We start from the raw sequence: 23,754 nt of genomic DNA, 5'->3' as shown, positions 1-23,754 counted from the left end.
GCATCCCATTACCATCAGTCACTACATCCCATTACCCTCAGTCACTGCATCCCAGTACGCTCAGTCACTGCATCCCATTTCCCTCAGACACTGCATCCCATTTCCCTCAGACACTGCATCTGATTTCCATCAGTCACTGCATCCCATTTCCCTCAGTCATTGCATCCAATTTCCCACATTCACTGCATCTCCTCTCCCTCATTCACTGCATCCCATTAACCACAGTCACTGCATCGCGTTACCCTCAGTCACTGCATCACATTACCCTCAGTCAGAGCATCCCATTTCCCACATTCACTGCATCTCCTTTCCCTCAGTCAATGCGTCAAATTCCACTGAGTCACTGCATCCCATTTCACTCAGTGACTGCAACCCATTACCCTCAGTCACTGCATCCCATTTCCATCAGTCACTGCGTCCTATTCATCTCAGTCACTGAATCCCATTTCCCTCATTCACTGCATCCCATTTCCATCAGTCACTGCATCCCATTTATCTCAGTCACTGAATCCCATTACCCTCAGTCACTGCATCCCATTACCTTCAGACGCAGGATCCCATTTCCAACAGACACTGCATTCCATTTCCGTCAGTGACTGCTTCCCATTTCCATCAGTCACTGCATACCATTTCCATCAGTCACTGCATCCCAGTTCACTCAGTCTCGGCATCCCATTTCGCTCAGTCACTGCAACCCACTTCCCTCAGTCACTGCATCCCATTCCCCACAGTCACTGAATCCCATTAGCCTCAGTCACTGCATCCCATTACCTTCAGTCGCAGGATCCCATTTCCAACAGACACTGCATTCCATTTCCGTCAGTCACTGCATCCCATTTCCCTCAGTCACTGCATACCATTTCCATCAGTCACTGCATCCCAGTTCACTCAGTCTCGGCATCTCATTTCCCTCAGTCACTGCATCCCATTTCCCTCAGTCACTGCAACCCATTTCCCTCAGTCACTGCAACCCATTTCACAGAGTCACTGCAACCCATTTCACAGAGTCACTGCATCTCCTTTCCATCAGTCACTGCGTCCCATTTCACTTAGTCACTGCGTCCCATTTCCATCAATCACTGCATCCCATTTCCCAGTCACTGCATCCCATTACCATCAGTCACTACATCCCATTACCCTCAGTCACTGCATCACACTACGCTCAGTCACAGCATCCCATTTCCCTCAGACACTGCATCCCATTCCCATCAGTCACTGCATCCCATTTCCATCAGTCACTGCATCCCATTTCCATCAGTCACTGCATCCCATTTCCATCAGTCACTGCATCCCATTTGACACAGTCACTGCAGCCCACTTCACGCAGTCACTGCATCCCATTTAAGAGTCACTGCATCCCAAAACCGTCAGTCACAGCATCCCATTTCTCTCAGTCACAGCATGCCATTTCCCACAGTCACTGCATCTCCTTTCCCTCAGTCACTGCATCCCATTAACCTCAGTCACAGCATCCCATTTCACTCAGTCACAGCATCCCATTTCACTCAGTCACTGCATCCCATTCGCCACAGTCACCGCATCCCATTTCCCAAATACACGGAATCACCTTTCCCTCAGTCACTGCCTCCCATTACCCTCAGTCACAGCATCCCATTTCACCCAGTCACAGCATCCCATCTCCATGAGTCACTGCATCCCAGTTCACACATTCACTGCCGCCCATTTCACTCAGTCACTGCATCCCATTTCACTCAGACACTGCAACCCATTTCCCACAGTCACTGGATCCCATTTCCCTCAGTCACTGCATCCCATTAGACATAGTCATAGCATCCCAGTTTACTCAGTCACTGCAACCCAGTTCAATCAGTCTCGGCATCCCATTCCCCTCAGTCACTGCATTCCATTACCCTCAGACACAGCATGCCATTTCCCACAGTCACTGCATCTCCTTTCAATCAGTCAACGCATCCCATTTCCATCAGTCACTGTATCCCATTTCCCTCAGTCACTACAACCCATTTCCCGCAGTCACTACAACCCATTTCCCGCAGTCACTACAACCCATTTCCCGCAGTCACTACAACCCATTTCCCGCAGTCACTACAACCCATTTCCCGCAGTCACTACAACCCATTTCCCGCAGTCACTACAACCCATTTCCCGCAGTCACTACAACCCATTTCCCGCAGTCACTACAACCCATTTCCCGCAGTCACTGCATCCCATTTCACTCAGTCACTGCATCCCATTTCACTCAGTCACTGCATCCCATTTCACTCAGTCACTACAACCCATTTCACTCAGTCACTACAACCCATTTCACTCAGTCACTGTATCCCATTACCCTCAGTCACTGCATCCCAGTTCACACAGTCACTGCATCCAATTTCACTGAGTCACTGAATCCCATTTCACTGAGTCACTGAATCGCATTTGTTGTTCTCACTTGAATGCAATGGTCATGAATCTCCTCCAATGGCTGGTCATGTATTTCCAATGCAAAATTTTACCAAGTTTTGATTTTCAATTTTGATGACGTGTGTTTCCTCTATTCTATAAGATGCTGCAATAAACTCAAATTTGACGAATCATAATTCAACCACCATTACCTACAGAGTTAATTTCATCAAACAGATCCAATTAGAATAGTCATATTCCCAAATCCTGATTCAAGTTTTTCTAATTATGGGCCACGTGGTTAAGAAAAAAGACACTTAGAATCAGAGAGATGTACAGTCGGGAAACAGATCCTTTGGCCCAATTTGTCTATGTTGACCAGATATCCTAAATTAATTTAGTCCCATTTGCCAGCATTTGGCCCATATTCCTCTCAACCCATCCTATTCATATACCCATCCACATGCCTTTTAAACGTACAAGCCTCCACCACTTCCTCTGGCAGCTCACTCCATACATGCACCACTATGAAAAAAATCCGGTCCATTTTAAATCTTCCCTCTCTCATTTTTAACCTATTCCCTCCAGTTTTGGATTCCAGCAACCCGGGGAAAAGATCTTGGCTGTTCGCTCTATCCACGTCCCTCGTAATTGTATAAACTTCTATATGGTCAGCCCTGAACTCCAAAGTTCCAAGAAATAGCTGCCTGTTCAAGCCCACGGTATACCTCCAACCTCCGATGCTCATAACATCCTTGTAGATCTTCTCTGAACCCTTTCAAGTTTACAACATACAACAACACAGCGCAGAACAGGCCCTTCGGCCCTCAATGTTGCACCGACATCCTTCCTCTCGCAAGGAGACCAAAATCGATTGCAGTATTCCAAAAGCAGCCGAGCCAACGTCCTATATGGCTGCTAAGTGATCTCCCAACTCCTATACTCAATGCACTGACCGATAAAGGCGAGCACACCAAATGTGTCCTTCATATCCTTTCTACCGGTGGCTGTACTTAGATGCAACTACGAAACTGCACTCCAGTGTCTCTTTATTAAGCAACACTCCCCACAACCTTGAGTGTAAACGTGCTGCCCTGATTTGCCTTTCCAAAATGTAGCACCTCACATTTGTCTAACCTCAACACCATCTGCCATTCCTCAGTTTATTGGCCCTTGTCAATGTCCCATTGTATTCTGAGGTGACCTTCTTGGCTGGCTACTACACCTTTAATCATTGGGAAACTTACTAACCACACCTTCTATTTTCATGTCCAAATCATTGCATCACTTCAACTCCCCCTCCCACTCCCTGAATGACATGTCCATCCTGGGCCTCTTCCAGTATCACAACCAAACCACCCAGAAACTGGAGGAGCAGCACCTCATATTCTGCCTCGGGAGCTTCCAACTCAATAGCCTCAATGTGGACTTGGCCACCCTCAAAATCTCCCCACCCGCCAGCCTCATCCCAAGACTAGTTCCTCCCCTCATCCCCGCCTCCATGACCTGTCCGCCTTCTCTCCCACCTATCCACTCCTCCCACCTCACTGACCAACTCCCACCACAGCTTGGAATTATTCTTCTTTTCACACTTCATCAGCTCGACGTTATTTCTAAAATCTATTTTGCAATTGTTGGAAAAAGTGAGATAAAGAGAAGTAAAAGAAGTTACATTCTTACCACTCGGGAAATCTCTGAATATTCTTCTGTTGAAAGGCCGCCAAGGAACGATGCAATTCTTTTGTCACAAACGCTGTGAGGGAGACATCTTTTTCGGTTCCACTAACTCCACCCTAAGGAAGAGAAACCCATCTAGTGACTTAAAGCATACTCTATTGTTGCCCAAGGTGGAGAGCTGGATGAACACAGCAGGTCAAGCAGCATCAGAGAAGCAAGAAAGCTGATGTTTCGGGACGAGACCCTACTTCAGAAAATTGGCGCTGGAGAATCTGAGATAACAAGGTGCAGAGCCGAATGATACTGCTTGGCCTGCTGTGTTCATCCAGCTTTACACCTTCTTATCTCAGATTCTCCAGCATCTGCAGTTCCTACTACCTCTATTGTTGCCCTTTCACTTTACTGAACTAATATGAGCCAGTAGTTTTGTTTAGGCTCGTGTAATCTTACGGTTATTGGCCTGTACAAAATCATGAATTAATTTTGATCGACTGACGGGAGGAGAGATGAATCTTACAGAAATTTTTGTTTTCTACCAATTTGCAGAGGGCATCGTGGGCGATTGAAGGACAGTGTTATTATCCTCCAGGTCTGTGGACTGCATCGCTACCAACTTGCCCATTTGCATATACATAAAATATTCATTATGTACCAATGAAACATAATAAACCAATACTGCGTACTAAAAACTACCCTCACATATCAATGGAAATTTAAATATTTATCATAGAGTTTGAAGGATTGAATTCAATGATACAAAGCAAAAACCAGTGAAGATGAGTGCAGTTGGTCAGCACTTTTGCCACTAAGTGGAGGTTGGCAGTTTGAGGCCACCCAGGAACAAGCAAGCTCTGTCTAACTCCAAGGGCAGCACGGTGGCTCAGTGGTTAGCACTGCTGACTCACAGCGCCAGGGACCCAGGTTCGATCCCACCGTTGGACGATTTTCTGTGCGGAGTTTGTACATTCTGCCTATGCCTGCATGGGTTCCTGCTGGGTGCTCTGGTTGCCTCCCACAGTCCAAAGATGTGCAGGCTCGGTGTATGGGCCATGCCAAACTTGCCCATTGTGTTTAGGGATGTGTAGATTAGGTGTGTTAGTCATGGGAAATGTAGGGTTACTGAGGAAAGGGTCGGGGGATGAGTCAGGGTGAGACGCTCTTTGGAGGGTGGCCGTGGAACACTTGGGTCAAAAGGGGCTTGTTTCCACACCGTAGGGATTCTATGATATGGAAGTATCTTTTGAAGTGGACATTCGTGGGTATGCTATAACAGAGACCTTGAAATACTGCACAACAAATATTTGGAACTCGACTGTCAATTCAGACATAGCATCAAAAAAGGTCATGGAAGTTGTCACCGATATAAAGCAGGATTGATGAAAATCCAGCAGGAAATGGTGTCAGAAGGCACTGTATCTTTTATTCATCTCCAGTTATTTTGTCCAAGGCACTGGATGCTGGCAGGATTGAAACATTTAAGAAATGCTTCACAAATCACATATAAGGACCTGCACATCTTTGAACAATGGGAGGAAACTGCAGCACCTGGCGGAAGCCCCTCGCAGACGCGGGGAGGACGTGTCAATTCCACACAGATAGTTACCCAAGACTGGAATCTCAATTGGCTCCCCAGTGCATGAGCAGCTCTAACCACTGAGCAACTACCTTGCCCAGAAGGAGTTTTATAAGCGCATACATTATTTCCATTGAGACAGATCCAATCCTCTATGTCCAATCAAAATAACATATTGTAGATATCATGACAACAATCATAAATGATTTTGAACAAGTAAATCAAAAAACTTGAAATAGTTTCCAAGCCTAAATACTAGATATGTTGCAGTTAAGATGAAAAGTGCAACAATGAGTTCATCACGACAATTTCTTGTAGGGCTCTGCCTGTGCAGGCTATGACAAGAAAACCGGTCGAATCATCTAAGAAGTCCAGTGAAGTCTTCCTGATATCGGATATGACTAACTGCTCTTTCCCAGGGTTCATTTGTCAAGACGATTCCCATTTGGCAGCAGTCAGTGTTGTTAACTGCACATCTCACCTTATTACTATACAGCTTCCTATCCTACTACCCGTTGTGAGGAGATTAGATTCTAAGAACTTACGACATGGAAGTCAGAGCTCACTCCTTGCTTCTCCTGCCTGGGTGGAGTTGGAAGCCAAAGCTACCTACAGAGGGTCCTGAAAGGAGACTCCTAAGGATCTTGTTATTTCTCCCACAGTGAAATGCCTACTGGCACTGCACTGTAGGGAGGTGCACCTGCAGTGAGCTCAAAATCCCTAACAGTTTGCTCTAGGTGCTGAGGCCAAATGATTAACGTGATGGATTGCAGGTCAATTCACATATCTGGCATACTGTGAAACAGCTGGACCTGCCTATCCATGGTAGCTGCCATTCTGTCACTGGATACAGCCAGATGATTATATCCTTCAGTCCCCAGAGTACCAACTACACTTTTGCAGCTTCTGGGCTATGAGGGCCTTCATCTTGGACAGCCTATAATTTCTCAGGGTATGGTTCATGGGCACCTGTTGAATGGCTTCCCCATGTCTACAGATGCTGCCATTTGACAATGGCCAACTTCTCAGACCAGCATGGTACATCTCTGATCCACTTACAGGACACTTCAAAATTGCACTACAGAACACAATGACAACTATCATTTTACTGCTGTTATTTGATACAGGAAAAGCCACCAAGTCGTCAGACCAGGCCTGGGTGCAGCTCAAGTGTGTTCATTTGCTTTTTTAGCACTCACTCAGTGTTGCAGCATCCCTGCTTTGCTTCTTAGTGCATATTGAAAGACAAGCATCTGGTCTTGCTGGTGAGCTGCCCTTATTTGGGGGGCAGCACGATGGCTCAGTGGTTAGCACTGCAGCCTCACAGCACCAGGGACCCAGGTTCAATTCCAGCCCTGGGCGACTGTCTGTGTGGAGTTTGCACATTCCCCCCGTGTCTGCGTGGGTCTCCTCCAGGCGCTCCAGCCTCCTCCCACAGTCCAAAGATGCGCAGGCTAGGTGGATTGGCCATGCCAAATTGCCCATAGTGTTCATGGGTGTGTGGGTTATTGGGGGATGGATCTGGGCGGGATTCTTCAAGGGCAGTGTGGACTTGTTGGGCCGAAGGGCCTGTTTCCACACTGTAGGTAATCTAACCTATTCAAGGAGGAAAACAATTTTGCTATATAACGCACACTGTATCCTACATCAAATTCTCACCTGCACCACATGCCAGCAGCTTTTACACAGTAAACGCAATGGCTGTACCACAAGTAAATGGCCATATCTCAAAGTCTAAGAGGCGTAGTCCTTACTGATGCCCGTGGAGGCATTCCATAGGCAGGGGGCCCCAGCATAGTCATCAAGATCAGTCTCCTAGATCAGTGCATGTGCTTGGCCATAGTTGGCGTCACTATCTTGGTGTCATTATCTAACTAAAAAGTTTAAAAAAAAACTGACATGCAGGATTGCAGAAACACCAGGCTTTGGGTGTGGTGATGGTGCCATTGATTTTGTAGTCAAAATCCTGGAATTTTCTTCGAAATGACATTGTGGGTCAACCTACGGTCCGTGTTCTGCAGCGGTTCAAGGCAACAACTCACCACCACCTTCAAGGTCAACTAGGCAATAAATGCTGGTCACCAACACCCATGTTCTACAAGTGAATAATAAACACTGCTACAGGAGGCAACTTCCATATCTGCGATCGTGGTGCTAAAACGGGCGCCTCTATATAGCTGACATAATATACACAACCCTCTGCTTCAGTTAACCAAGTTATGTACCCTAACTCAAAACAGTGAACAAATGACTTTTTTCCCCCCAGCAGATGCCACTGTTGTTGGAGACTATTGATTACGCAAAAATTGACATTAACTGCAACATCAATGCAGCTGGATAATCTGGAAGAGCGCAATGCCAGATCCAGTGCCCTGAAATTAATTGCAAAAGATGCTAAATTCCACATTTTCTTCAGCAAGTCTGCAGTTGGAGTGCTGTCCTGATATACCTGGTTGAGGCCAGATGGGTGGTTCAGCAAGCCTGCAGATAGAGAGCTGAACGGATACAACTGGACAAGGCCAGATGGGTTGGTATTTTCTAGTTTGTAACTTTCACTGATGTGATTGCCAACTTCTTCTCTGACCACCGTCTCCTAATGGCTTGTTGTCAGGTACAAGACAGCCAGAGTGTTATTGGGGCTCATAGACCTATGCAATAAATTGTCGATACCAAAAACCACAGGGAAACGTGAAGAAATCGCAAGGATTGGAGAACAAAAATTGGTGGTATAATGAATAGTGAAGGAGATTATAATGAGAGATCTTAGAACATAGAACAGTACAGCACAGAACAGGCCCTTCAGCCCACAATGTTGTGCCGACCAATTGATCAATTGAATTGTTGGGCTGAGGAGTGCCACATGGAGTTTAATTTAGATAAATGTGAGGTTTTGCATTTGGTAAGACAAACAATGGCAGGACTTATACAATTAATGGTAGGGCCCTGGGTAGTGTGGTTAAACACTAGGGGTTCAGTACAAAATTCTCACAAGTAGACATGGTGGTTAAGAAAGCATTTAGCACACTTGCTTTCATTGTTCAAATCTTTGAGTACAGGAGTTGGGACGTCACATTAAAGTTGTATAGGACATTGGCGAGGCCTTTTCTCAACTACTATGTGCAGTTCTGATCACCCTTTTATTAGAACATTATTATTAAGCTGGAGGGGATTCAGGAAAGATTTACCAGGATGTTGCCAGGAATGGAGGATTTGAATTATAAAAATAGACTAAAAAGGCTGGGACTTTATTCACTGGCTTGAAAAACCATGAGGGACATAGTTAAGGTGGAAAAGCAAAGGTCTTTTGACTAGGGTGGAGGTCAAAGCTACGGTGCATATTTTTAAGGTGACAGGAGAAAAATTTAAAAAAGGACACGAGGGGCAACTTCCTTGCTTTGTTTTAAACATAGTGGCTCACGTGGAATGAACTTCCAGAGAAAGTTGTAGATGCAGGTACAGTTACGACATTCAAAAGACATTTGGATAACTGCATCATTAGAAAAAGTTTGGAGGAAAATGGACCAAACACAGGCAGGTGGGGCTAATTTATTTTGGAAATATGGTTGGTTGGACCAAAGAGTCTGTTCCCACTCTGTATGCCTCTACGACTCTATCTAATGTTAGCAAATGATCATCCTGCTCTTTTACCATTACGGTACCATCCCTACCTCTGAGTCCATGGTTATTACACAAACATCTAGGACAAAGACTTTGACTGATAACACCATATTTAATGATCTCAGTAATAAAGGTAGTGCTAAGCTACCAAAAGACCCAAATTATTTTCATTTGAGGTCAAAATGAAATGGTCCACTCCGATAAATCCAGTTCGATGTTTACACATTGTTATAGAAGACATAAGCAAACAGACCAGGCCCAACACGACACCACCCAAGGCCCCTCCACAACCACCCACCCAGCCACACAGCATCTGCCCACACAGACAATGCCACCAGCACCTCCACCCCAAGCCCCCCACCTGCAAGCACACTGTCAACTACATAGACACTGACAATCATACCATGATGAATTTGGGAGACCAGACCCCCCAACCTCCGACCCAAGGAAAACCTCAATGCTGCGAGACAAAAACTCCCAAAAGCCGACCGGAGCAGCTGTTCGCAAATCAATGGGCGCCTGATAAGAGGGAGGTTTGCAAAAGTGCAAAAGCAAAAGTTCAGAGTCATTATGTTCCTGTTAGAGTAAAAGGTAAGCCTGGTAGAGAACCAGGGATGAATAAAGGTACTAAGGTTCTAGTCAAGAATAAAGAATCACAGCAGATATAAACAACTGGGTTCAAGTGAGTCTCTTGAACAGTAAAGAGTGTAACAGCATTCCTGAGCAGGAGATCAGGAATGCAAAGAGAGGACATCAGATAGCCTTGACAAATAAGGTTAGGGACAAACCATAGAATTTTACAAGTACATTAAGAGCAAGAAAACAACTAGAGAGACAGCAGGTCCCCTTAAAAGACAAAGAGGTTGTCTTTGTATTAAACCTCAGGAGATGGGAGATATTAAATAAATATTTAGCATCAGTTTTTACTGCAGAGAAAGAAATGGAGGTCAGAGAACTTAGAGAAATAAATACCAATGTTTTGAAAACCGTTCACATTGTTATAACATTAATTTGCGAACAGCCACTCCAATCAACCTCCGAAAGTCCCCGTCCCGCAGCACCAAAATCCTCCTTACTTGAGTCAAAAGCTGGAAAGTCCGGCCCCCCAAACCCACCATGGCAGGACCGTTAACTACATAGACACTGACAATGTGCCCACAAATGGAAAGCTCAGAATGGAGGCGCCGGCACCACCATCCGCATGAACAGATGCTCCACGGCTGAATGGGTGGCCACGGAAGGGCCCCGAGCAATGCCACGCCGGGCCCGCTCTGCCCACCCATGTCCTCTATAACAATAGTGCTAGAGGCCTTAGAAAATATCGGGGTGGATAAATCCACAGGACTTTGTGGGTAGATAGGGAAGAAACTGGGGGTGGGGGGGGTGGCTTGCAGAAATACTTGTATCATCTATGAACGTAAATAAGGTGCCAAATAACTGGACAATGGTTAATGTTGCACCTTTAAGAAGGGATGTGAGGAGAAGCCTGGGAACTGCAAACCTGTGCATCTGACTGTGGTGGTGGATAAGTTGTTAGAAGTGATTTGCAAAGATAGGATTTAGTGCATTGAGAGGCAAGGAATGATTGGAGATAGTCAGCACGGTTTTCTACAATGGAAATAGCATCCAACAAACTTCACTGAGTTTTTTTTTGAGTAAGCAAGATGATTGACAAAGGCAGAATGGCAGACATCATATGGGAGTTGGGACGTTATAGACATTGTTGTTGAGGCCTTTTCTGGAGTAATGTGTCCAGTTCCAGTCATGCTGTTATAGGAAGGATATCATTAAGCCGGAGGAAGTTCAAAGAGATTTAACAGGATGTTGCCAAGAATTGGGGGGGGGGGAAGAGAGAGAGAGAGAGAGAGAGAGAGAGAGAGAGAGAGAGAGAAGAGAAAGAATCTGGGGTTATAAGGAGAGGCTGGATAATCAGGAATTTTTGGGAGCACAAGGGGTTGAGAGGTGACCTTATAAAAGTTTATAAAATAATGAGAGGTGTAGATAAAGTGAATAAGAGATGTCGTTTCCCTATGGGGGGGGTTTTCAAGACTAGGGGGCATATTTTTCACAGGAGAGGAGAGAGGTTTGAAAAAGGCTCAAGAAGCATTTTTAAAAAATTTTATAGACACAGTGGCTCATGTATGGAATGAATTTCCAGAGGAGGTGGAGCATGTGGCTACAGTTACAATGTTTCAAAGACATTTAGATAAGTACATGAATAAGAAATTTTGGAACACTATGGGCCAAGTGCAGGCAGCTGGGACTAGTTCAGTTTGGGATTATGTTAAGCATGGACTGAACGGTCTGTTTCTGAGCTGTATGACTCAATAACAACCTTGGAGAAAAATGGAGGCTAGATATGGGGTATTTATGGCAAGAAGTCTGTGGACTTGCTGAAAGTAGAAGCAGGAGAGAGAATGTACAAAGAAATAGTTGGTGAATTGGGGCTACTTTTATTACCCAGGATGATCCAAGTAACAGCTGGTCTCGATAGAAAAAACTAGAACGTATGGGCACTTGGTCCTGCCAGATCTGATGATGAAAGGGTAAATCAGACATGCATCGGATATTCTGATTTGCATTCTTTAGACCTGAGGGGGCAAAGATGGGTACCATGCCAGGGAGATGTTAAGAACAAAGAAAAGTGCTCAGGATAAAGACATCAAAAATGTGTAAAATGCGCATCTGAGGAAGCATTATGATGAGTGAAATACCAAAACTCAAGGCATTTGGAGGTTTGAAATGCAGCCATAAAATAATTTGGGGTTCCATGGACAGGCACAGAAGGAAGATCTTTCTGTCCTCTATTTCGCACAAAATTCAGCACTTCAACCTTTATAGCACAGCAGGAAATCATTTTACATTTCTTTATGCAAAGCACAAAAAAGAGACACTGGAAAAGATTGTGGTGTGGGTTCAAAATATAGCAATCTGCTCAACGAAACCTATTTCCATTTGTGTGCCAATTAGAACCAGAAACACAGCCAGTAATGAAGTACATATAAAAGGGGAGAGATGCCTAAAAACAAAATACATGAATAAACTGAAGGTTATTCTTACTTTGATTCTTCAAATTAAAGTTACTTCATATGCACAGGCTTACAACACAAATAGATAGGCATTCTGTGGTCAAAAACAAGGCTCTTGAATGGCATGTTGCCTCCCAGGTGCACAGGTCAGGGATGTCTCACATCGACTGCAGGACATTCTGAAGGGGGAGGGTGAATGGCCAGCTGTCATAGCGCACATAAGCACCAATGATGTACGAAAAAAAAAAAATGGGTTGACACCCTACAAGCAGAATTTAGGGAGTTAGAAGCTAAGTTAAAAAGTAGGACTGCAGAGGTAGCAATCTCAAGCTTGCTACCAGTGCCACATGCCAGTCAGAGTAGAAATGAAAGAATAAGTAGGATAAATGAGCAGCTTGACAGATGGTGCAGGAGGGAGGGGTTCAGATTTTTGGGACAGGTTCTGGGAGCGGTGGGACTATTACAAAATCGGACTGTCTACACCTGGGCAGGACTGGAACCAATGTCCTAGGCGGTGCTTTTGCTAATGCTGTTAGGGAGGGTTTAAACTAAATGTGGCAGGGGGATGGGAACCAAATGAGAAGGTTAGTGGACAGTACGGAGGTAGTAACTAAAGCCGGTAAGGAACTAAATAATGAAATCAGTATGACTAACGGGAAGAGTAGGCAGAGAGCAGATGATGAACACAAAAGGGTCAGGTGGTCTGAGGTGCATTTGTTTTAACATGCAAGTGTAGTAGGTAAAGTAGATTAATTTAGGGTTTGGATTAGTACCTGGGAGTATGTTATTGCTATTACTGAGACTTGGTTGAGGGAAAGGCAAGACTGGCAGCTAAATATCCCAGGATATAGATGCCTCAGGCAGGACAGACAGAGGGGCAAAAGGGGTGGAGAAGTTGCATTACTGGTCAGAGAGGATATCACAGCTGTGCTGAAGGAGGGCACTGCGGAGGACTCAAGCAGTGAGGCAATATGGGCAGTGCTCAGAAATAGGAAGGGTGTGGTAACAATGTTGGGGCTGTACTACAGGCCTCCTAACAGCGTTCGTGAGACAGAGGGACAAATACGTAGACAGACTATGGAAAGATGTAGAAGCAACAGGGTGGCGACGTGAGATTTTAATTTTCCCACATTCACTGGGATTCACTTAATGTTAGGGGTTTAGAAGGAGCAGAATTCGTAAGGAGCATCCAGGAGAGTTTTCTCAAGCAGCATGTAAATAGTCCAAGTCGGGAAGGAGCCATACTGGGCCTGGTGTTGGGGAATAAGCCTGGCCAGGTGGTTGAAGTTTCAGTAGGGGATTACTTTGGGAATAGCGATCACAATTCCATAAGTTTTAGAATACTGATAGACAAAGACGAGAGTGGTCCTAAAGGAAGAGGAAGAGTGCTGAATTGGGGAAAGCCCAACTATAGCAAAATTCAGCAGGTGCTGGGGAATGTGGATTGGGAACAGCTGTTTGAGGGTGGATCCACATTTGATATGTCGGAGACTTTTAAACAGAAATAGATTAGAGTGCAGACAGACATGTCCCTGTGAAAAGGGGGGACAGAAAAGGGGGAGGGAACCAGAAAGGGGGGAGGGGACCAGAAATGGGGGACGAGGGAACCATAGGTGACAGGTGATATTGTGAGACTAGCAATGAGGAAAAAGGAAGGATACTTAAGGTCTAGGCGACTGAAAACAAGACGAAGCTTTGGAAGAATATTGGGTAAGTAGGACCAAGCTGAAACGAGGAATTAAGAGGGCTAAAAGGGGTCATGAACTATCTTTAGCAAACAGGGTTAAGGAAAATCCCAAAGCCTTTTATTCATACATAAGGAGCAAGTGGGTAATGAGAGAAAGGGTTGGCCCACTCAAGGACAAAACAGAGAAAAGTTCAGCGAGGAGTCAGAGAAAATGAGTGAGATTCTTAATGAGTACTTTGCGTCAGTATTCACCGAGAGGGACATGACAGATGTTAAGGTTAGGGATAGATGTTTGATCGCTCTAGGTCATATCGGCATGGACATGAAGGGGAAAAAAAGGAAGTGTTGGGTATTCTAAAAGGCATTAGGGTGGACAAGTCCCCAGGTCCAGATGGTCAAGGCGGCATGCTTTCATTTATCGGACAGGGCAGTGAGTACAAGAGTTGGCGGGTCATGTTACAGTTGTATCGGACTTTGGTTCAACGACATTTGGAATAATTCATACAGCTCTAGTCACCACATTACCAAAAGGATGTGGATGCTTTGGAGAGGGTACAGAGGGGGCTCACCAGGATAATGCCTGGTATGGAGGGCGCCAGCTATGAAGAGAGGTCGAGTAGATTAGGATTACTTACATTAGAAAGACGGACATTGAGGGGGGACCTGATTGAGGTCTACAAAATCATGAGAGGTATAGACAGGGTGGATAGCAAGAAGCTTTCTCCTCCCAGAGTGGGGGACTCAATTACTAGGGGTCGCGATTTCAGGGTGAGAGGGGAAAAGCTTAAGGGAGACGTGTGGGAAGTTCTTTACAGAGGGTGGTGGGTGCCTGGAACGTGTTGCCAGCAGAGGTGGTAGAGGCAGGCACAATATCATAATTTAAGATGTATCTAGACAGATACATGAATGGGCAGGAAGCAGAGGGATACAGATCCTTGGAAAATAGGTGACAGGTTCAGATAGAGGATCTGGATTGGTGCAGACTTGGAGGACTGCAGGGCCTGTTCCTGTGCTGTAATTTTCTTTGTTCTTTGTTCTTTTTTCAAAGCACTGGCCATTTTCACCTACTCGTACCACTTCTGCATCCGCAAAACCGCAGCAAGTCATGTAAAGTCAGGTACACAAACAAATGAGGATTTTTGACAGTAATAAACAAGCAGGCTGGAACCTTTCTCCACTAGAGTGTAGGAGGTTAGAGGTGACCTTAAGGTTTATAAAATAACGAGTGGTATAGACAAAGTGAATGGCAAGAATCTTTTCCCTAGGCAAGGGGCTTTCCAAGAATTGGAGGCATATTTTTAAAATGAGAGAACAAAGATTTCAAAAGGCATGAGGGTTTTTTAAAAATATATCCAATTTGTGAGTGGAATGAACTGCCAGAAGTGGAGGAGGATGCGGACCCAGTCACAACATTTAAATAAATACACGAATAACAAATGTTTGGAGGGATACAGGCCAAGCAAGGCAGGTGGGACACGTTCGGGATTATAGTCAGCATGGAGTAATTGGACTGAACGGTCTGTTTCTGTGCTGTATGACTCCAAATCTCTATCTGACATCGACTCACATAGATCCACACTTGGAAAACTAACTTACTTTTCTCGTTGCAGAATTACAGTTTTATTTCTGAGATCCAGCATTTGCAGTACTTTAAAGCACTAAGAGGTGCATGACTAAAAGAAGAAAATTAATATTCAACAGTCGTGGCAGAATCAGTCCAAGTACCTTTTAAACCATTTTCCCCTCTCAACCTAAACCTATGCTGCCTAGGTTGGGACTCCCCTACCCTTGGGAAAACATCTTGGCTATTCACCCAATCACAACTCTCTTGATATTATAAATTTCAAATAAGGTCACCCCTTGGCCTCAGACGCTCCAGGGAAAATAGTCCCTGCCTATGCAGCCTCTACCTGTAGCTCAAAACCTCCAACCCAGGCAACATACTTAATCTTTTCTGCATCCTTTCAAGTTGAACAACTTTCCTATATCTTTCCTATAGTAAGACGACTAGAACTAAACGCAGTATTCCAAAAGTGGCCTAACCAATGTCCTGTATAGCTGCTACATGACCTCCTGACTCCTATACTAAATATACTTACCAATAAAGGCAAGCGTACCAAATGCCTTCTTCAGCACCCTGTCTAGTTGTGACTCCACTTTCAAGGAACTATGAATCTGCACCCTAAGGTCTCTTTGTTCGACAACACTTCCCAGGACCATATTATTAAGTGCATAAGATAAAATGTAAAAGTAAAATGCAAAAAGAAATTGGAAGATAATACCTGCACTTAAAATTCAGTCCCAGTTTTGCAATTATACATTGTCTTTACATTGATACAATGCTGTGATGAAATCTACAGCAATTTAGGAAGTGGAACAAGGGTTGGGTACAGGATGAGAATTTCTTTGCTGTAAAAGTGGAGATATATAAAACCATGGTATCATCTCTGTAAGAGAATGTAATTATAGTGTACAATGTTTACTCACTATAACGGTTAGGATGGGCAAAAATTGAAAAATCTTGTTTTCATTTTTTTTCCCAAACACACTAGTGATGGTCTGATCTTAGCAAAGTCTGAAAAAGATTTTTTTGTTTCTTACCCACTGACTTGATATGCTTTTTACTTCATCTAAAGTGGACTTTTAAATATCAAGTCTTTTTGCAGGATTATACACTAACATTCGGTCTGCAACATGTTTTAGCAACTTCAAATTTTATTCCATATTTGCAGTTAAGAAAATAAAACAAAATCCATGCCTGTCATAGTTTATGAGCACAGTAACACTATTTTTATCATCATAGAATCTCTATAGTGTAGAAACAGGCCCTTCGGCCCAACAAGTCCACACCAAGCCCCAGAACATCCCACCAAGACCCATCCCCCTTATCACCCACCTAATCACATCCCTGAACATTACGGGCAATTTTAGCATAACATGCTGTATGTCCTGCAATGTTCCTCAAGCTCCATGCTGTGTTGTCTCTGATTCCAGTATCTGCAGTTTGTTGCTATCTCTAAATTAGAATACGTTGTATTCATCAGGGAGCTTGACTAACCAGTATAATGAAATCAGTATAATGAAAATAATACAATGTATAGGGGCATCCTCAAATCCGATTGCTAGACTACAACCATGAAAACTATCCTGATCTTGCCGGTGCTATCTGATTCTTTTTCCAACAAAATCTCTCGGTGGACCAATTTTGATAAGATGCTACTAACTGGGCTAAATAAATGATGCATGCACAAAACACTCCACGGCTCCAATAATCCAAAAACAGTCCACAATTGTAGCCTCACTGAATTAGAAACAAAACACAGAAATTGCTGGAAGCGCTCAGCAGGTCTGGCCGCAACTGTGAAGAGAAATCAGAGTTAATGTTTCGGATCCAGTGACCCTTCCTAGACGCAAACAGGAGGATTGAAATAGGTAAAGAATAAAATAGCATTTTGTGCAGAACACAGTCACAATAAAAACTTCTTCCATTATATATCTGGACTTGTAGCTTTGAAAAATCAGAACTGAAAATACAGATGGGATCGATCAGCAGCTACAAGCACCTTGTTTAGCATTTTGAAACATACGCTTCAGAATGGTTACAGTCTCCTTATTTCAAACTGTTTCTGAAATCATAGCTGGGTGTTTTTGTATCAATAATTCAAAAACAATTACTTACTCCTCATAAGCCATATTCAATAAACCGTGGGAGGTTATTGTTCACAACATTGCAGAGTAGCTCAGGTGATTGCTGGAGCAATTCATTATAGGGTCAGGTGACCTCTGCAATTGAACAAGTGTTATACAGAAAACTGAGTACTTTCAGATCAGGACAGTTTTTAAAAAGGTTTGATATGTAAAATACTTAAATTGGCATTTCCTCCCTTTATAGCCCCGCTGGTAAAACTTTTAAAGAATAAAAAAGTGAAATACAACAGCTCTCCACAGAGGTTACAAACCACATTTTGGGTCACCTAGCTACTGTAATTAGCAAATTTAAAAGCTCTGACACCACAAAAGATTATAAATGCTTGCCACTTCCTTTTTACTGAAGAGAACAGCAAGAGTGCAGGCAAAGAAAACTACATGGTTAAGATCATTTCTTTCATTGAGGCTACAATTGTGAACCGCTTAAATGATTGGAACCTTAGAATGTCCCGCACATGCATCACGCATTCAGCCCAACTGCTGGCAGCTTACAGAAATCAACCAAGAGATTTTGGGAAAAACAACAAAAAGGCACCAGCAAAATCAGGGCAGCTCCCATGACTGTAATCCAGGAACCAGATCCATGGATACCCCCATACTTAATGCTTTTTACACTGGCTAATCAAGCTCCCTGACGCCAATAATGTATTCAGCCCACCCATGTTGATCACCAGGATCCTTAGCTTATGTTGTGTACTTGATATGGCTCAGATACCAGTTGGATGTAACAATTAGTATCTGCATCCTTCAGCTAAGGCAGGTGCAAAAACAAGAGTGCACCCGGAAAAAAAAAGCATACTTTTTTTTGGAATGGCAGGAGATACAGTGTAGGAGAAAGATGAAAAATACGGGATCTGCACAAATTACCACTTATTTCTGTCTTCTTGCTTGAATACCATTCCAATACATTTAGTCCAAGACTCTCAGGTGAAGAATGCCCACTTGAGAGAATTATCAGAGACCCTGGAATGCAGAGGGAGCTAAATTCTTCCTAGGCGCATTGGCTAAACGAAATCAGAAGAAAACAGTTGTCAACACTCTACTGAATTCAGCTGGCTGTCTTTCCTTAGTATTCAGATGCAATGTGTGATGAAGGTTCATGACATCACTTGGGAACTTGGATTTTAAAGTAGACGAACAATGGATTTTAATTCTTTGTAGAACATTTTATTTTAAAAAAAGAATCAAAGATCATTTAAGGGTGTTAAAAACACCATTTCTAAGTCACGTAAGTTTAGCTAAATGACAGGAAGACCCCTTCAAAGCTTTGAACACGAGTTTAAGAAACCCATGTTAAGTAATAATTAGGCCGAGTTAGCACTGGTTTTAAGATCGGGGATCAACTAAAGCAATATCAGGCCAATGCAAAGAAGTGTGTGGAAAGAAACCAGACAACAATCTATGCCAGCTCAGTAAGGTAATTTAGTGTGGAATTAGTACTGATGCTTCAGGTTTCGGTGTCTAAAGTTTATTGCTGGTGGCAAAAGGGAAGAATCTTTTTAGTTTTGGTAATGAGTTAGTTCCAATAGCTCTTGTAAACTGTTATAGTTGGTGACTTTTGCATAATAAACTTGTCCAAAAAGTACACTGGTAGCCTCATGTGACTGACCTCCACACTGTGAATAAAGAGGGGAAAAAAAGGAAGAAAATGCATGACCTGTCAAGCCAGGCCTCACTCTGGGATCTGACTCATCAGTGCTACTAACAGCAAAGATCAAAATACAATGTATTTAAATGAACAAGACAATGGCTGCAATAGGTATCTTTGGGGCAATGACGTACAATTGGTAACAAATTGGGGATAACAAAATGTGGAGCTGGATGAACACAGCAGGCCAAGCAGCATCTTAGGAGCACAAAAGCCGACGTTTCGGATCTAGACCCTTCATCAGAATGCACAGTTATAAAGAAAGAGGTCTTCTCCAATTATTTGAATGCTAAATATATTTACATCCGGTGGGCAACTTCAGGTACTCTTATAGCATGTCTGTACATAACAGCATGAAATTCCATAATCCTTATTGCACATAATAGGAACACATGGTATTGAATGTATTAGTATAAGCTAAGCATTGGTTAAAATGTAGAAAAGAGTCAGGACTAATGGGGCATCTTCACTTTAGAAAGACATAACTAACAATGTCACAAGGATCAGTCTTGGGGTCTCAATTATTTGCAGTCTATACTAATGATTTGGAGAAAGGACAGACTGTAACGCACAGAAGCATAGAAAAAGTGCATTAACTTTTAAAAGGGAGCACATGCACTGCTTTCCCCATAGCACTTTACAAACACCAAATTCTAACGTCCTGCCTTCCAATCCACAAGTACTCTACCCAACTCCACACACAGTTGTCAAAAATATGGCAGATGGAGTTTAATGTAGGGCAATGAGGTCATGCACTTTGGCAGGAAGAATCAAAAGACAGACTACTGAAATGAAAACAGATTCCATACGAGCACAGCAGAGAGTGATGTGGATGTTCTTGCACTTCATGATTATGGATTCAACACAAAAACATTAGCAGGTATAGCAGGTAATTAAGATGGCAAACAGAATCTTGATATTTATTACTTGGAGGTTGGAATTTCAATAATAGTGAGGTCTTGTTGCAATTGTATTTGGCATTTGTTTGACTTGGTTTGATTTATTATAGTCACATGTACTCAAGTACAACAAAAAGCTTCATTCTGCAAGCAGTACAAGGAGACCATAGCAAGCAAGGACATACAGATTATAGGGTGCTTAGACAGAGCAAGGCATACAGGTCACAACTGCACAGGAGGTGCACAAAGCAAGAACATCATTTAAAGTTACAGAGTCCATTCAACAGTCTAACAGTGGCAGGCAAAAAGGTGTACTTAAACCTCCTGGTGTGTGGGTTCAAGCTTCTGTACCTTCTGCCTAATGGAAGAGATTCTGAGAGAGCATTACTGGGATAGGAGCAGTCTTTGATTACTTTAGCAGCCTTTCTGCAGCAACGAGAAGTATAAACGGAGTCCACGGATGGGAGGTTGACTTCTGTGATGGCGTGGGCTATGCACACAACCTTCTTTAGTTTCTTGCAGTCCTGGGCACAGCAGTTGCTGTACTAGGTCATTATGCACCCAGATAGCATGCTTTCTGTAGTGCATCTCATCCATGCCCCACTGACAGTATTGATGTGACTGTGACTGACAAGCTGAATCTTCCTCACCTCAAGTTGCAAAAAGCGCATTGACCTATCAATTACTTTGATTTCCATCACAAATCTCCTATGACCTTACCTCCAATTACCTCTACTTTGCTATTGCCTTTCCCTCTCCAGTAGCCAAGGGTCCAGACGTATCTTCCAGTGAAGCAGCGCTTCACTTGTACTTCCCACAATCTAGTCTACTGCATTTGCTGCTCTCAATGTGGTCTCTTCTGTACTGGGAAAATGAAGCATAGACTGTATGACCACTTCACAGAATATCTATGTTCTGCCCACAAAAAAGACCCTGAGCTTCCAGTGGCCTGCTGCTTCAACACACCATGCTGTTCCCTGGCCAGCATCTGTCTCAGCCTTGCTGCAGTGTTCCAGTGAAGCTCACTGTAAGCTGGAAGAGCAATACCTCATTTTCAACTTGGGGATCCTGCAACCTTCTGGACTTGATATCGAGTTCAATAATTTTAGGGCCTAAACTCTCCCGTGTCCTAGCCACTTACCTCCACCCACCAGGGCCTGTTATCACATGGCGACAGCAAGAACTGCTGATGCTGGAGTCGGCGTCAATACCGTGTGGAGCTGGGGGAATGCAGCAGGCCGGGCAGCATCGGAGGAGCAGGAGAGTTGGTGTTTCGGGTCGGGAACTTTGATCGGGACTGGCGAGGAGGAAGGAAGTTGGGAAATAAATGATCTGTTGTATCAGTTGCTCCCAATGTGGCCTTTGCATTAGTAACCGATTTGCGGAGCGTCTGCCACAACCTGTCAATCAACCTTCCTACCTATCACCATCCCAGCTATCTTCTCATCTCCTCTCCCACCCCCCCACCTCTATTTATGTCCCAGCTCCCTTCCCCCCCTCCCAGTCCTGGTGGAGGGTCTTGACCCGTGGTGTCGACTCTCTTGCTCCTCTGCTGCCCGACCTGCTGTGTTCCTGCAGCTCCACACTGTGTTGACTTGTCGTCACATAGTCTGCCATTACACGCTACCAATTGTTGTCACTATCGGTCCCCATTATCCAACTGCTCTTATCTCTTTGGACTCTACCCTAACCTATCATTTACTCCTTACCCTCTCCACCCCAACCTATCTTCTGTATATAAACAGACATTTTCCTAGCAACAACCAGTTCTGAGGAATGGTCACTGGACCCAAAATGTTACAGATGCTGCCAGACTGCGGAGTTTTCCAGCAACTTTTATGTTTGTTCCTGTCCAGTACCTTTCCTGTTGCTTTGTTTTATCCATTCCCTCCTAAGATCAGGCAGTTTGTTCATTTTACTTTACCCGTTGCAGTGCCCTGTTCTATCCCTTGGACTTTTCAATGGTTTTGTCCTGAGTCTATTAATTCCTCCCTTACTTTATCACTGTACAGATTAAAATGAAGCCCAACCTCCATTAAATATTTTCCTGTCAACCAAAGTATCTAATTTTTATGGGACTGATATCTGAACCACATCTTTCTTCTAACTTTCCCTCAGACTAACACTACCTCAGCCTTGTTTCTCACTAAAACAAAATTAGTCGTATGACTCAACAAAGTTTTCTTCCATCCCTGCACGAAATTAAGTCACCAAACAAATTTCTAAAATGTCAAATGCAAGTTACAAACTGAGTTGCTCTGACAGAAACCAAAACATAACCTGGTGATTTTTTTTCTTTTTGAAAAATATCAAATCTTTCCCCTCCCCAACTGATTTTCCTATTTAGAAAACCCAGAATACAAATTGTAAAACATTATTCCTTTATCTGTTCTCATTCATTTACCAAAATTGCATATGTGTTGAAATTGTTTCAATTTAGAGTCCTTTAAGGGGAACAAATTTGCTAAATAACATTTGATGATCTTAGTCTTGTCATTCTCCTCATCCTCCTCTCCACCGCACCCGCCCCCCCCCCAACTCACCGAGGGTTACTGACTGCATCTGTTCTTGCATCTCACCCAGCTTTAAACCCTAATGCTTTGATCCCTGAAGGTTTGAACAAGAGCAAAATATCCCCCTCCCCCTCTCTGTTAGCCTGTCCCTTTCTGTCTGAGTGAAATTGAAATATTTTACGGGCTTGTCTTATATATAGGTATTTAAGTACTAGTGTCCCAAATGTAAGTTGCTATTTATTGTGTGTACATATAAATCTGCATAACAAGATAATGAGAGGCATAGATAGAGTTGATAGCCAGAGACTATTTCCTAGGGCAGAAATGGTTAGCACGAGGGGTCATAGTTTTAAGCTGGTTGGTGGAAAGTATAGAGGGGATGTCAGAGGCAGGTTCTTTACGCAGAGAGTGGTGAGAGCATGGAATGCGTTGCCAGCAGCAGTTGTGGAAGCAAGGTCATTGGGGTCATTTAAGAGACTGCTGGACATGTATATGGTCACAGAAATTTGAGGGTGCATACATGAGGATCAATGGTCGGCACAACATTGTGGGCTGAAGGGCCTGTTCTGTGCTGTACTGTTCTATGTTCTATGTTCTATGTTCTAACAAAAAGGCCATATTTTATGTGACGATCAGTAACACTTGAAAACTTGCAACAATTTGTCGCCAGTAGTGCTCTGAAGTGGCTTGATGGTGCACTCCTTCATACACTGGAATGAAACTCCAAAGATCACAAATTCTCTTTCAATACCGTGTTGTAACAGTGACTGCATCAACCTGTGTTTATGGGCCTGACTGGAAACCCACACAACATGCATAAACAAAAAAATAATCTAAGGTGATAGGAGAAAAAAATGTATGTCTGCAACGTCTTTGAAAAGCAATTATTTGTAGCGGCTGCAAGCCCATAAGGAATCTCGTTTCACAGATTATATTCATTTGCACTGCAGGTCATGCCAGTCAGAATCAGTTTTCGTTTCATGATAGATAACTAAAATGTCCATTACAATGAACTTTGGTTGATCAGAAGATTTTAAGTAA

General features: G+C 43.5%; 1 long non-coding RNA gene across 2 annotated transcripts in view; it reads right to left on the bottom strand.

Moving 5' to 3' along the window:
- The window catches only part of LOC132208021 (uncharacterized), a 120,116-nt gene that overhangs the window by 85,313 nt on the left and 11,049 nt on the right, over positions 1-23,754 (bottom strand). For both annotated transcript variants that reach the window (XR_009444132.1, XR_009444133.1), the window contains one exon: positions 4,042-4,154. This is a non-coding gene — a long non-coding RNA (uncharacterized LOC132208021). The remainder of the gene's footprint in view (positions 1-4,041; positions 4,155-23,754) is intronic.

Source organism: Stegostoma tigrinum, unplaced genomic scaffold (genome assembly GCF_030684315.1).
Source record: "Stegostoma tigrinum isolate sSteTig4 unplaced genomic scaffold, sSteTig4.hap1 scaffold_247, whole genome shotgun sequence".
Lineage (NCBI taxonomy): Eukaryota > Metazoa > Chordata > Chondrichthyes > Orectolobiformes > Stegostomatidae > Stegostoma > Stegostoma tigrinum.
The sequence above is the reverse complement of the archived record's forward strand: the minus strand, read 5'-3'. Positions and strand labels throughout refer to the sequence as shown.